This window comes from Aythya ferina (genome assembly GCF_964211825.1).
Source record: "Aythya ferina genome assembly, chromosome: 9".
In the NCBI taxonomy this organism is placed as follows: Eukaryota; Metazoa; Chordata; class Aves; order Anseriformes; family Anatidae; genus Aythya; species Aythya ferina.
In genome coordinates this window covers 27778851-27795310 of record NC_140305.1, presented here as the reverse complement: position 1 = coordinate 27795310, position 16460 = coordinate 27778851, and the positions used below count along the sequence as shown (strand labels likewise).

Sequence of the window (16460 nt, the reverse complement as noted above, 5' to 3'; positions counted from 1 at the left end):
CGCGGAGCAGCTCCTGGTGCAGAGCCGGTCCCCGGTACCTCGTCTCCTCGTGCTCTGCTACCTGGGGTTGGCGGCAGCCACAAGCCTGGCTGAAGGCGTGGCTCTGTCGCCTTGGAAAAGGTGAAGACGCACTGCGCTCACGATTGCCGAGCTCTCCACTCTGCTCTCGAGCTGCAAGACTTTGCAGTGGCAGTTTAATAAATTATGGTTGCCAGATGATTGTATTTTTATGTAGTCAGCCTTAGATGAAGTTAAACACAAACCCTCTCATCCAAAGGCAGTTGCTCATCCATCACCTCTTGCACTAAGGCAGCATTTAGGACCTGTGCGGTCACGCAGTTTTCAGATGGTCCTGAAGAAGGCGCGTGGCTTCTTACTGTCCTCCCAGCCTCCTACTCCACAGTATTACCCACGACCAACACCCTGCCTGCCAGCAAAATCCACTGATTTTTTTTCCCAGTACCTGAATTTATCCCAGTAAGGGCCAAATCCGCTTGGCACTCTTTGCCCCTGATTCTTTCCAGTTATGTAGCTCCTCTGAGATCAATTGGTTGGAGGTGCAGTGCATTGCTGGTTATGTCAATACGGCTGCTGTTCTCTATGGTCAGGCCACAAAATGATTTCTGTCTTTGCAGAGCAAACAGCAGCTGGGTTTAGATACCCTGGGTGAGACACACAGATTATCCAACCACCGCTCAGGATACGTCAGTTCTGTCTGCAGTATACATTTGTTCCTCTGTCTCTGTTCCAAATTAGCAAAGTATCAGCCTTGTCCCAGAAAACAAATCCCTTAGCAATGTCACATAAACCCCATGTTCTTTTGCAGAAATACTCTTGTTTATCTGTCTAAAAAGTTATGCCTGAGAAATTATTGCTATTTGATATAGGTGCTAAACTTGCACCAAAAAACTTTATATAAGGAATAGTTATATTAGTATGCAATAAAGTCACTACAGTGCAACTCTCTAGGTAAGTTTGGACAGGCAAATAGCCAGCTGCTGCTTTCTTATAGATAAATACTCAGACCTTTGCATCAGTTTATAAACAAATGTGACTAAACAATTTCTAACAGTGTCTTGCTACAGTTTTACATATATTGGACTGCCAGCTTAAAAGATAAGGCAAAGATTGTTTTCAAGACATATCACGAAATAAGAAAAAAACAATGTAATTCACATAACACAAATGATGCTGGACTGTAAGGAACTTTCTTACACACATCCATGTGTGTAAGAAAGTCTGTAAGGAAGGTGACACATGGCTTCCAAATGACCCTTCAAACAAGATCGTCATTTATGACTTGAACTGAATAAGAATTTTCAACCCAGATGTATTTACTGAGATTTTTCACTTTCCACAGAATTTATATTTTCTTGGAGACATGTTAATTTTACTAAATGTTCTAGTTTTCCGCAAGGAAAGCCAAAACATCTGAAGTCAGTATGAACCTACTTACATCTGCCTTTGTGCCACAGTGCCAAACAGGAGCTGTGGTGTGCATACAGAAGGGTTTCTCTTTTCTTGTCAGCTTGGTTCTGGGGAAAAACAAAACAAAACAAAACAAAAAAGACAAAAAAAATCATTTAGAATGTTTTGGTAAAAAATATATGAAGATCGCTGTTCTTGTAGAATCATGAACATAAATACATTAATTAAGTCCTTTACACATATCAGCAATACTTCTCTGAGAATTACATATTTAAAATAACGTTTTCGGTTACTCAGATGGCTTGCCTCTTATTTCCATACTGTGCTATTTTGGTAGAACTTTACTTGAGGTACCTACAGCTGAGGTTCATTATCACTGCAGTGATTGTCCTTGTGAAACACATGGGTGGTCTTAGTGCGATTCAGCATGGGAACTTTGTAAAGAAACACTAACCTACTTGTACTACCTGGCACTTTCAGTCTCAGGAAAACAACAAAGCCTCAATTGAGCACTGGCGTTAAATCATTTGCTAACATTTTTAGGTGCTACCTTAAGAGAAAGGAGAAAAGGGGAGATATCACACTGTCCCTGGTCCTTCCAAATTCTGTTCCTCTGAGAGATAAAAAGAGGATTGGAGGGGTATCATTAGGCATATTTCTAAACCTTAATTTCAGTCTGAAGGGCAAAGCTGAATTGCTTTAATGAGTTATTTTGTTCTTCTAGATTGCTGAAGTCAAGACTTCTCAAGTGATGCACTCTGGTTTTATTTAATTATTTATTTGGGGGTGGGGGGGGTGGAGAGAGGTAAAAATGATGTAAAAGACATTTTCAAATGATTTGTAGTAGTCTCCATAATCTGTGGTAAAAAAGGGACTGAAGTTTCTTCTGAGAACATTCTTCCAAAACACATGCTTGAAAAACTGCATTAGAATTAAATACATATACACACACATATAAAGTACACAATGTACCTTGTCAAAGCTTTAAGAAAAGCATATTCATCTAGGGATACACTACACTATGTGTATTGTAATTAAAACCCAGTTCTTACTATGCTTCTGAGAAACACAGTATTAAATTACAAAAACTACAAAGTTCTCCCTCCATAAGGTTGCTGAAGAACATGTGGAATATTTTCCATTTTAATGCGGTTGTGATTTAATGGGCCTGACTTATGAAAGAATACAATGGTTCTAAAAACCCATGCTGATCTTTCTGTTTTGCTGGCAAATTCTGGAGTGTCTGATATTAAAAGACATTGCTTTAGATGGAAGTCATTATTCAGAAAAATCAACGGAGCTTTTTGTTAAATGAAACTATATTTTGGCAAGAAAGTGTGGTTGAGTGTAGACTCAGTAGCTCTAAGAGGAAAGTAGAGTGAAGAAAGTATTTTGGAGATGGATTTTCATAGCAAATTATACATACCAAAAATGGAACCCAATTTCATTTTATTTTTTTTTATTTTTTTTTTGCAGTTCATTTCCTAATATACACTTATATGATATAACACATGCCTAAGAAAGGAGGCAAGGCAGTGTATCACTACAACTCTGGTTTGTGTGCTTCTGGAAGCACTGGTAGTTCACTGTGGTCAGATTACATTCATTAACTTTGTGTTGTTGCACCGTTGCTGCCGTCGTGCTTTTAGCCATGACTGACAGCAGCAGCACTGTACGTATCAGACTGGTGTATCTGGGGCAGCCCTGCACGTTAGGGCATCGGGAGCGCTGCCTGGGTGTGCAGCGAGACACACCTGGCACCAAAGGGGCTCCGGGCAGAGAGGGGTCCCGTTGGCAGGATGGTCGGTACACAACTACAGAAATACCTGTGGCACAGCAAGGAAACAAGGCAGCTCTCCTGAACATTAGTTTGGTGTTATTAGTGTAAAATTCATAGTTCCAGACTTCAATTCTGAGATCTTTTTTTCCAGGCAAAAATACCATTCCAACCAAGCAGAAGTCTAGACTCTGGAACTAAACACTACCTAGTTCATTATGTATTTCAGCATTACTTTCAGCTCTGTATCCTTGAAGAAAGCCAGGCCTATGAAGTCAAATATACACAGGCTGTTCAATCCATCTTGTATTAGAGTTCATAATTTAGTGTTGTTATTTTGGTTTTTGACTTTTTGCTTACTTTTTAGTGAGCATTTTCTTTTTCTTCTTCCTCAGGGAATAAGTGCAAATATGACTCAAACTTTAGAGAATGATGTCACAGAAAGCAAATGATATATGAAAGGAATGTTTCCTCACTTTTTTTTGTTTGTTTGTTTTTGAAAATGAGAATACTGTTACTCTTCAGGCAGCAACTCTGCATCTCCAGTGGGCAACCTTGCTGATAAGTCAGAATACTAGAATACTGCTATTCCTGGTGTGGCAGCAGCAGAAAGCAGCAGAGGGGAGCTTTATGCTGTCTATGCACATTAGGAGCTGTTGCCCAAGGCTTCTGTATCTTTTAGGTATATTACTGGTTTCTTTCAAGCTAATTGTGATAAATCACAAGGCTGAGATCTTGAAGGAAATTGTGAACAATCCCTTTATTTATAGTAGTTGAATGACATTACATTAACAGGGCAGGTTGCGATTTTAAAGAACACCCTAAGGATGTGTTCTGTGCATCAGCAACAGCGTAACTTTTTGGTGAAATTCTAGTCTGAATAATGTACCTGTTTTTTGTTTGTTTGATTGTTGTTTACTTTTTAATTTGTTCTTCCATTGCAGATACCGGCCATTCTCCCCCACCCCCAAAGTTTACTGTTCCCTTGTGAGACTGCTCTGGCTGATTTTGCCGACCCCTACTCCTACTCCAGGTGTCTCAGCTCCTGCCATACAACATTCCCACTCTGCCTCATTCCATTCCTCACAGCATAAGGACATCCTTTCTCTCCACATCACAGCAGTTCTCCTTAGAGAGGAGAACTTTTTTTGCTCTTTGCAAAATGTTTTCATGTTCTGTCTTTTTCTTCACAGCTTCTTGCCAGCCAAATTTTCCTAATACATTCCGTGCCAATTCTCTGTATGGTACCAGATCAAATGTCTTGTTTTTCAGAACTGGATTGTCTTACTGTTTTCTTAAGTAGGAGAGTGATACCAAGCAAAACAAAATATTAACATTTGTGATAAAGGAGAATGTCAGTTGTTTTAGGAATATGTTATTTTAAAATTCATGTTGAAAAAATAAAGCATATAGAAATGTAGAATATCCAAATCTATCCAAGAATTGAATCCCGTGTGAAGTACTTCACAGGGCACAAAGCTGCCTACCATCTCATTTTTCTTTAATAATCAAGTAGGAGGATAGGAATCTGTTAAAACTGATCAAATGATACATGGCCAGTGCTAGAGGAATCACTCAGCTCCACTATTTGTATCAAAAACTATTTTCCCTTGAAAAAAATAAAGCTTCTACCATAACCTACATGTGGAAAAAAATGCAGATGTGACGAGGCAGTTGCATCTGCCAAAGTTTTTGAAGCCTGAAACAAACGTACAGTAAGAGAGCATCCGGTTCACATCTGCAGCAGTAACTGCTGCATCTGGAAGGAAGCCCCTGCTGCTACCTGTTTCTCTGGGAGCAGATGCTGTATGTCCATGCTCCTCCATTCCTAACAAAATGAGTCCTGGGATGAGGCTGTAAGCAAAAAAATGCATGGCACTTTCAGCAGCAACTTTCAGTGAGATCTTCTCAGCTTGTCTTAACCTAAATGTCAAACCTAAATGCTCCAAAGGACATCTTCAATATCAGAATCTTTTATGCACAATTAGGCATTCTGACCCATTCTGACAGACAGAGCCAGAACCAGACTGGTATTTTACATTTCACTGTGGTATTTCCAATGTACTCTTCAGAGCTGTAGATCTTAGCTTCAGAGGCTGAGTGCCCAAGAACATAAATAAACTGTACTTTAAAGAGCATGCAGAAATTTCTAATTTAATATGTAATGTATTCAAGTTCTTAGACATTAAGGGTAAATTTACTTTGACTTATAGGGTACAATCTCTGCAAATCTTCAGGTCATCCTATCTGGTTTTCTAAAGCAAATATGGCAGTTTTTAGATGTGACCACAGCACTTCCAGGAGCAGTACCATAACTCTGGCACCTGATTAAAGCTTGTAGTATAAATCAGTTTCTTTAAGTAAGTTTTAAAGCGAGTCTTTTTCTCCAGACTGTGAAATGCAGGTTTCTAACAGAACAACTAACATAAATATGATAAAGTTTTGTTAAGGGCTGACTCAGTGGGTTGTTGGACAGCCTTTAAAAGAATTGCACAACTCTCTGAGTGCCTCACTGGGAATTTTCAAAATAACACAGTTAGGTACACTTCTGTGGCTCAAGGCCATGGTTAGGCACTTTAGTTTTATTGTAATGAATTGGACAAGTTCCCAGTAAAGCATCCATTGATTCTTAAAATACAATTAGTGTTTTTAAATTGCTAGCGTATTTGTGCAAATATTAATATGGGGACTTTTAGTCTTACCTGCTTTATGCAATGCAGTGCTGTATACAACTCTCCAAGAAACCAAACAATATATCAGAGGAGTAGATCTACAGAAGATTGTGTTTTTCTCATACATATAAGGAAACACATTCAGGCATACAGTTTGAACCTTGGTGTTTTAGTACTGAATGCTGACAAAGCTTAAATAAACACTTCTATTGATGCAGAGAGAACAAGGCAGCTAGTCTATGGGAAAACGAATTCCACTCTCATTTCCTACTGCCAAAATCTCATGACAATAATCCTGTTGGAGTTCAGCTGTAGTTTGATTTAAATCAGTGGCCTTGTTAATTTTCAGAAGGGAAAGTCTGACTTCACAATGCACCTCGGATTTCCTGGTCCTGTTTCCACTCCTACTCCTCTGTTACTGCCTAAAGAAATAAGATGATTTCAGTGAAACTACAGCAATGTAAAAATCCTACCAGGAGACAATAGGTCTCTTTCTATATACTGTTGAGTATGTATAGCAACAGAGAGTGGCATCTAAAGTAAAACAAGCTGCTTTGCAGTTAACATCTACATTAAAAAGTTGGTCCTTCTAAATATCATCTGTATTTTGACAGGCATTAATAGTTAGCATTTTACCAGAGGATACAAATTACAGGGGCACACATTTGTCGGGGTGATAACTAGAACCAGTCAAGGTGCAATGTTTTTGTTTTGATGAGGAACTCAGTAACTTCTGGCACCTATGTTGATTCTTCCCAGCTGTTTGAAATGCTCTGAAATTCAATTAGCATAAAATTAGTGTAAAAAGCTAAGTGACTGTCAGTGTAAACAACATATAATTTGATTATTTGTTGCCTCTGCTTTCCTTGATTTTCTGTATTCTCCATATATTACATTCACATGTTTTATACTTCTTTTGCAGGTTAATTTTGCTACTGTTGCAAAGCCTCCAGTGGTGTCCAGATTTCTCTTGGTGATGCAGTGAAGGCCCTATGGAGACTGAGGTACCATAATATACAATGCAACTGTTCTGATTTTTAATATATACATATTTTTTGTACTCTTGCCAATAGTTGAAAAATGGTATAAAGTATATTGCTGCTTGGTTAAATATTGCTGTCAGTTGCTAGTTTGTGACCATCATTTTGTATCAGTAATAAAGACTTAAAATTTAAGGCAATAAGGCATTTTCAAGGATTCTTATCTTAGGGAAAGGTGAAGTTGTAGGTCAGGTACATTAATTTCTAAGTTTTCTCCATTTTTTATCAAATAAGTTACTGTTAGAGGGGATGTGAAAGTAAATTAGTATTGTTCTTGGAACTTACATGATGGAGAACAGTGTAAATATTTTGTAGTAGTTTTTTTTTGTTGTTTTTCCTTTTCTGCTGGATAAGTAATGTTTTTTCCCCACATAAACAAAAAAATGCAAATTTATAAGTGTAGATAGAACACGATGTAAGAACCAGGAGCAAAGTGTAACTCAGGAGTTACATTAAAGTTCTTGGAGTATTTGTTTCAGATATTGAATTAATTGTAAAATATAGAGATGAATTTGGTCAATACTAACACATTGCAAACAAACATAAATTTTCACCAATAGCTAAACTCTTATGCCCCTTGTAGGATTCTATTAATCCCTAAGAAGGAAAGCTATTCTCTTCTATAGGGTGTGGAGAATGCTGTGTGGAATTCAGCTGTCTCACTGCTCTGCACCTTGACCCTGTGTTTTCAAGTCATTTTAGTTCAGACAGGTCACAGCAGAGAAGCAGCTTTGTCTGCAATCTGCTTGTCACAAGCTTAGGCTTTCTTTTGTTCTTGTTGTCTACCCTTCTGACCTTTGAGCATCTCACATGTGAAGCCAGAAAGTAATTAATCTTTTCTGATTGGGATAGGTTATTATTGATGTCTGCACTGGGTCTGAGCAGCCAAGGACACCCACTGACTATGGCTTTTGAACTTTAACCATATCAGTTAACGTGGGGCCTAATAAATTATCCACAGTATTGACAGACACATTAAAAACTCCTGCTTAGTGCATTCAATATGGGCATATACATTGTAACCTACTTAATTAAGAAAGGTCTGTTTTCTTGCCTTGTAAAAAGTTGTAATATATTTCTCTTTTACCTGGATGGTTATTGGAGATGGGCATAAAGAGGGATCACCTAACTTTTTTTTTTTTTTTAAAACTCTGTATGCCTTTGCAAAATCTGCTCTCCTCATTATTGGAACATATTCTCAAACTGGGTGACTAAACATGATTTATAATGAGATCGTCAGTCTCCTTTCAGACCACCTTGCAAGCAGAGGTGTTAACCTGCAAATATATTCAAGCAGCAGATGAACTGAAATGCAGATATTGCTGTTAAAGTAATATTGCAGATGTAGACTGGATATTTTCAATGCTAATCTCAAAAATTATTTAAAATATCTTTATTTTAATTTCAAAAGTGAAATAGAAATCAGATCTAGAAGAGCCTTTGTGTTGCTTTCTGTAGCTAATTGTAAAGATACCTAATCAGGCATGCCATCGCTTATTGATGTCCATTATGAATTTACATGGATAGGATAAGGCAGCAAATTTTATTTATTTTTTTATTATTATTATTAAAGATACTATGATAGAGCTTTTTAATTTTAATTCAAGGAATTATTTATACTGTCTTAGCTACTTTTTCTGGAAAAGAGTATTTCAGCATGAACAGTCTACCTGGACAAATACAAGATCAGATATAAAATCCTGTGAAACTTCAGGGGCCATCTCTGAATGACACTTCACAGAGAAAGAAAAATCTTGCAGTTTGTCTTGGGTCCCAGCATGGTAGTCCATTGTAGTAGATTGTTCAAAGGCAAAGGCACTAAAACAGAAACTGTGGCTTAGGCTGCTGTTGCCCACTCTGCTTTGGATTTAGCATTGCAAGTTTAAGTCATTGTCAGGGCAAGGTGAGAAACAGCCATAATAAAATATTCGTATGAACAGTAAGATGTTCTTTTATTCTGAAATTCAACTAAGAATCAGTAATAATCACAGCACCTTATGCTACTTTATAGATTGAATATCACATACTCTTGCTAGTTCAGTATTTTCCTTCTTTTCTGTAAACTTATAGTTATTAATTTCTATAATCTGATATGGATGAAGAGTTCATATAAATGTGTGGATTTTCTTCTCCTTCTGTGCATTTCAGAGATGATGCTTTATTGAAATTGGTAAGGCTTGTAATGCTGAATGCTTCTGGGTTGGATCCTGGATGGTAGGAAAACTTGGTCCATGTGTTTTACAACAGTTTCAGTTCCTCAGGTTGGTTTCTGTGCTCATTTGTTAAACCAAAAGGCAATGTGGGATCCCCTGCCTCTCTTGGCTCAGAGACCAGTGCACTGGGAGAAAGAATGCATCAAAACCTGTCTGAGGTGCTGGACTTCATGTAGCTTGATGGGAACTGAGCAAGCCAGGAATGACAGGGATTCAAGTCTGAGTTTGCAGAGATAAGCCTTCTCAAGTTCTTTGCTTGAATAGATTCCTATTTTAAGCTCCTGCCAAAATAATCTCTATTTCCATTGTCTTCTGTGTACTTATATGCTTTGGGTTGGAACTGAAAGTCCTTAGAGTGCCCAGAATGATAGTTTAAAAAGTGTTACCTGTAAATGTGGTCACTGAATTGAGGGTACTTCACCACCAGGAGGCATTCAGCACCTACTGGGCAGTAGATACCAATTCCTGGAGATAGCAAAATAATAAATTCAAAACATAAGACTTCCACATTTTATTTATTATGATGGTTTGGGTAAGGCTGTACTTTCTTATGCTCTAAGGATAACACTAAATTAACTTATAAAATGTGATCACAGTTCCTGTAATGCAAAAATGTCATGACTACGTGCACAAACACATCCCTAAGTAGGTTCTCATTACTGACATAATGTATCAGTGGGAATTGGAATAGCAAAGTTGTTTAGTAGATGATGCCATCTTTAATTATGTGACAATTGCTAAGTGGAGTTTGCTGGTGTCTTAAGTAAAAATAAGTGAGTCCAAAGAACAATATATTGTTGCTTAAAAATATATAATCCTGTGTAACCTATAAGTATAGTGCAACAGCTAAAGGAAGATGTTTCAGCAGCTAATTAATGAGAATCTTAAAACCTGTCTGTAAACAAAAGTAATTGATTGTTGGTGCAAGGCATGGATAATTTTTGCTTGTGATGAAGTAAAAATTTGTGATCTCCTTATGAAGGTGGACCTGCACACTGTCTTTTATTTTGTATGGTAAACAGAGTTTAAAACAAATAATAAAAATAAAACACCTCACCTGCCTTCCCAAATAAGCAGATACATCTCAGGTAAAAGAAATGAGGTGTGGTGGTTTATTTCAAAGTTACAGATGAGAGTATTTCCAAATTGTATTATGTTTTATTTCACAATTAAAATTTTAGAAGTGGAATGCTTTAAGGTCATGTAGACTTTCTTCAGTTCTCAGCTGCAGTCTTTCTTCTGCAGAGCTGGTAAATTTTGCTCTCTATTTGTCAGCATTTTTAATTAGCCAGAGAACTTCATTATTTTCAGACGTTAGAAGGGTGAGTTAGACTGCCTGATGTTATGTACACAGACCTACTGGGCCTGCTTTAAGATGAGTGTATGCTCAGCCTCTGCTTGGTCGAGCATTTCTGTTCTGTGTTCCATTCAGTGAGGTACTTGGAGGCTTAGAACTGAAGACCAGCAGCAGCAGGACATAAGATCTCTTGCAAATGGTGTTCTTATGCAGATCTTGCCAAGTCAAGGTCAACAGTAGAAAACTGGAGGTTTTCTGTATTGAGTTGTGGGGAGAAGGGAAGGAAAGATGCCAGTTCTACAGGAAAAAGCCTGAGATAACTGTTCTGGAATATTCTTGTTCTTACAGTATAGGAAGTAAGAATGTTTTAGCTTACATATATATATATCTATGTTATTTCACTTACTGAACGTTTATGGTGGCTCGCATAAAATAAGCTTCCACAGGAAAATATACTTTTAAATTTAAAATATAAAGCTTTTCTGCTGTAAATAGCAGTACTTTCTGCTGTAAAAGCAGTACTAGTAAATACTAGTATTTACTAGTATTTCACTAGTAAATGAAATTATACTGGTGTTGGTCTTACAGAGTACTTGCATCAATAAGCTAATTAAAAAGGCACACACATTAGTATGACTTCTTAAAAACCTTCAAATTAAGTAGTTGAATAATTTCTGTCTTGAATGAACACCTGAAAATTGTATGAGAAGGGAAATCAGCATGAAAGTGATATTTCTTAGAGTGAAAAATTGTGTTTAAGGTTATCATTTTCTCCTTTGTCTCAAATTGTTCAATTAAGTCTCAATTATTTTCAAGTATAAAACACCTAATTAAAATATTTTTTAAATTTTAATTTTCATAATGAGGTCATGAGATTGTAGCTAAATAAGGATTGCTGCTTGTCTCCTGTGCTACTTTTGTCTTAATACTGTCCTGCAGGGACTGTTGTGTAACAGTTGTCTTCCTGATGTTCTTCTAACAGTTGTCTTCTATGACAAAACTAAATGAGAAATGGCTGACCTGCTTTGAACTCTGCTTTGAATGTTGCAGATCAGCTTTTAAGCAATGTTAAAAGTGATGTTGTTGTTTACTATATTTAAAGTGTTTGTTTTATGTTCTTCTGCTTTAAAATGAATCACGGGGGGGCGGGGAGGGGGAAGGCCTCATCCAAATACTACTATACAAACACCTGAGTGTGAGATTTCTGAAGTCTGTGTACTTAGGTTGTAGTGTTGAATAATATTGTGCAGTTTCATGTTGTCCACAAGTCCAATCTAGTACTAGTACAAAAAATATGAGCTATTATATAAATCAGATGCAACTCTGCAATTACTTTTTTTAAACTGGATTGGTACAGATGTCTAAAATCTGAAGTGTAGAAATGTGCTCAGTGTAGCAGTAGGCTGTAATTCAAGTACCTAAAATGCTGGGGAGAGGTGACCTTGATAGTGTGTGAGGTGGGACATACAGAAATGTAGGCTACTGGACTCACATTTATACTAATGAAGTCATCAGTATAATTCCCAATAAATTCATAACAGTAATGTTTAAAAACCTATGTTACTTGTATCATGCTATTGATTTATTGATTGAAAGGAAAGGTGGGGTTTTTTGAATTGATTGTATGACTCAAGGCATTTCCAGCTTTATTTCAGTGGGATGGCCCTGAGCTCTGGAGTTGTAGGCAAGTACATAGCTTTAGGTTCCTTGGGTCCAGAAGTTCATAACTTGTTCTTACCAAAGCAAACTTCATTCCATTTTCATGAATCTAGAATCTGATCAGGTACATCCAAAAAAGCTCACTTAAATTTGTAATAGCATTTATTTAGCTGTGGAATACTTTGGTGTTTTTTTTTTTTTTTTTTTTTTTTTTTTTTTCATTTATTTTTAGACAATACTTCATTTAAAACACATTTGGAATCAGGTTTTGCCCCAACAGGGTGGACTGTTAGCTTTAGACATTTGCAAACTGGCTCGACCAGTGCTAACTTCTGTGGGTGTTTATCAGGGTTTAGGGGAAACAGAGGAGGAAATGCAATCTCTGCTAGCTCTTCTAGAGCTGCTTGCTGATCTGTAGCTTAATGAAGAGAGGAATGAGATGGGGAACCTTCTGGGGTGATAGATGGAACAAACGTTTTTTGTGTTAGCACATATGTAGGGCAAGAATAGACTGGTGGAGCACAGAGCATTTTCTTACTGGTTTCCTAAGTGACTGCTATTATGTTTCATTTGTTTTGGAAACATGCTGTATATTTCAGACTTAACTGTATGTTTCTGTTGGTTTGTGTCAGAACTATAAGTCAATTCAAATGACCTTTCCATTACTGAATGTAATATGCTCTCCAAGGATGAGTGTTGCAAGCATTCCAACACAGTTTTCTTCCATTAAAAATCTCTTATAGAATATCAGACTGCTGTGCTAACAACATTCAAGAAATCTGATGCTTTCATACAGATGAAAGAACAATAAAACTAAATTTATCTTGTACCTCACCCCCATTTCTTGTCTCCTTGTTGCTGCTGGCATAAGCCTTAATGCCAAATTCGGTCCTTTTGGGAAGCTGTAGAAAGTGCAGTGACAGACCCTGTCTGCCTTGCGTGCACCCCTGCTGTAACTACTGGCTCTGCTTCTCAGTACTGAAACTGCAGGGCAGCTCCTGGGCCTGCCCTGCTGCAGCACCCACGGGAGGATTGCTCTGTGCCCGTGGGGTGTTTTTGCAGCTGGAGGTGTGGCAGGGCCCCCAGGACACCTGGGAGAAGCAGTGAGGAGTCAGGCTTTGTGCCTCAGGATCCATTGCGTTCGGCCCAGCATAATCTGGTTTGTTTTATTAGCTTTCTGTTAGGGATGTGGAATAGAGAGCATTTGGAAGTAACTTGACATCCACTAAAATAAATGTTCTTTTCTGTTTATTCCTTGGCTTGCATTCAAAAATTAAATGGTAATGCATTAAGAGTCTAAAGCTTTGTCTTACTAAGTCTTTAATTGAACACAGTTCAAAAACAAAAGCAAACCTTCATTTTTTTTATTGCACTAAGAAGAAATAATGATTTTTTTTAAAGCTGACTATACTTAGCATTGCATGTGAATCTGACATCTAACTATGTGATTTCACTTCTTTACTGAAAAAATTAGCTACTCACCAACTGACAGAAGTGTTAAACTTTATAAAGCTGAAACAAATTCCAGACACATAATATAGCTTTTTTTTTTAAGATATCTTCATTCACAATGCAGCCTATAAACCATAAGCTTGCTGGATAGGTATTGACTGTTTTGGATTTCTTGTTTCATGTTGTCTGTTATGTATTAAAAGAGAAACCACAGCTAAGGAATCCTTAGTGCCAGCAGCCTGGCTTGCCAGCAGAGTGAGGAAGGGCAGAATGTTGCCACAAAGGCAAGGCATCTGCTATGGGAAGAGACAGACAGGGGTGAGGGAATGGGAGCACACAGGAAAGAGCAAGGGGGTTCCTCCATCCTGTCTGCATCTTTCAGTGGTGTAGAAGTTTCTTTTGACGCAGGGAGGAATGGATTGAGTTTTGGATTAAAAAGCCTCAGTGATGACAGGGAGCGGAAGGAGCAGGCAAACTTGTGCCTCCAAGAGCAGGAGATGGGAGCAGAACAATTAACAAACAAAATGTGCAAAAGCAGCAGAATACCAGACTCGCTCAGCTGCTGTTTTAACTTTCCCAGAAATGTTGAGATGGATGTTCCGGAGCTTGGCTCCCTCCTGTCTGTGCTCGAGGCTGCTCTGTCCTGAGGCCAGGCGCGTTCAAAGGCGGCCCCTGCTCCTGCAGGGGAGCAGCACCAGCAGCCAAACCGCATCCTCCTGCGGGGCAGTGCAGGGCGGCCGGAGGGGCTGAGCACTGCACCCAGCCGCGGGTGTGCCCGGTGAGGGGAGCTGTAAGCAGGCAGCAGCAGGAGGGTGGCAGGAGCATGGCCCTCGTTCCAGGCCTGAACTGCCACCAGCAAACTCCCCAGCTGTGCTTTTGTGATGCAGGTAGCTGCTAAGCCTGTATCTGTGCTATAAACTGCAAGTGTTTATAAAGGCTTTTAAGTAGTGTTTCCAAGAATATAAATTTTAAAACCTATTAACTGGCTAATGCTCTTGTTTCTCTTTGTGCAATGGTTTGATTTCACAGCACTGAGAAACAAAGGCTTGCAGCTTGTTCCTGCATTCACACGCTAGCTAGTCCTATGTGTGCCTCCAGAAGCATCTGCACTGCAGGAAGGTTCCCAACGTGCACAGTTCAGCGTGGCTCTCCAGAGGCACGCAGCATGCTGAAGGAACGAGACACCCACACATCTGTGAGCTTTGCAAAGAGGCTGGGCCAAAACAGCGCAACTGCTGTCCTAATGTCAGCAGGCAGCAGGAGCGTCTGTGTATTAAATGCCTGGTAACCCTTTATTTTGCACTCCTTTCACACAACAGGCTTTAAGCTTTGGATAATAAAGTAAATAACATTGTACTTAATCCTATTGCAGTAGTAATCAACAGTAAAGTCTGTAACATCACTAGGAGTAGGAATGGACTTACTGCTTTACTTCTGAATGAATAGTGCTTTGTTCTGTTATCACCTCCCTCCCCCTTCCCTAATAACCCTTCTGTAAAAGATGAACATGGTTCTTAATTACAGGTTCCTTTTGTTTCTTAGCATTCTGTGACTAACCCATTTTTTCTTTTTACTTTGGCATGCTGATGAAATGCAAAATGAAATTAAAAAAATAGAAATTGTATGATGGTTACAGACACTACATAGATTATGGAACCCTACAATTAAAAAATATATACTTGTATTATCTTAAATCTAGTTTGCAGCTTGTGTTTCTGAAACAACTGCATTTCTCCTACGCTTTGCTGTATGTCCCACTCAAGGCAGGACATCAGTGCTGATGCCAGCTAGTGAGAGTTTTTATTTCACCTGACTAGTAAAGGTTCCTTATTGGGGCTGTCTGTAGGAGGTATGGGAGGTGTCTTTTTCCCCTAAGAACTCCCCTGCACGTCCCAGGCTTTCTGCTCACTGTCGAAGCAGTGCTGCACTGAATGATGGTTGCCGGGGGCTCCTGTGCTCAGCGGTGGCCGCCAGGTCACGGAGCAGTGTCCCCAGCCCTGCATAGGACCAAAGCCCAGTGGGCTGTGGGGTATGAGCCATGGTTTAGCCTCAGGTATCTGGTCCCCACTCGCACTGCCCCAGCTCTGCTGAGCGTCCTGGCATATGGCACTCCTGGGCTCTCAGCTGGGGCCCTGGAGCTGTGGCCTCGCTGGGGACAGGTCCTGGGCAGGGCACCTCCAGAAGGCAGCATGGGACTGACCTGGAGCTGGGTGCCAAGCTCAGAGGGAGCAGGCACTGGCAGCACATCCAGTCACCATGCTCTGACACCGGCTCTGTCACATCGTGGCCTCTCTGTGGTTTTCCCCAACAGAGGAGGGTTATCAGACATGCTCATTTCATCTGACCATGAGGAGGTACCTATAGGTAAAATACATCACTGCTATAAAAATAACCTTAATTTTAGGTCAGGATGTTGGCAATACTCTGTTCTTGAATGACAGAAACAAGTGACTGTGGGTAGTTGGACCAGTAATGATTTTAATGTAATTCTTGGGTAAAACTTCCTTAGACAGTGAACCCTGGCTGAAAGCTTTACATTAAAAGCTATTAACTCTCTATTAAAAACTAGTAAATGTGTTTGCTTTCCACAACAGTAAGCTTAAAACTAATTTTTATACGAAGAAAATTGTTGACTCAAGTGGAAAGGAATGTGCCCTTAATTCTTTCAGCAGTTCTTAAACCACATGCTCGACAGCTCTGTTAGGAAATCTGAGCAATGTTTCTCTTATTTCTACAACAATGTTTGCCTCTAATTTTCATGCTTTCCAGCATTTTCAGTGGTATGAGGATAAAATGTCCCTCCTCCCCATGCTGTCTTAGTGCTGATGATACTTGGATAGTATAATTGGACAAATTATTTCCAAAGCAAGCTTAGCTCTCTGTAACATGATATAACATGGGCTTGTATAGAAATTACAAACT

The 16460-nt window shown here is 39.0% G+C and overlaps 1 protein-coding gene across 1 annotated transcript in view; it reads left to right on the top strand.

Moving 5' to 3' along the window:
* MED12L (mediator complex subunit 12L) overlaps nt 1-16460 on the top strand; it is a 180192-nt gene that overhangs the window by 149279 nt on the left and 14453 nt on the right. The window contains exon 45 of the transcript XR_014695904.1: nt 6800-6881. The gene's annotated coding sequence lies outside the window, so the exon portion shown is untranslated. The remainder of the gene's footprint in view (nt 1-6799; nt 6882-16460) is intronic.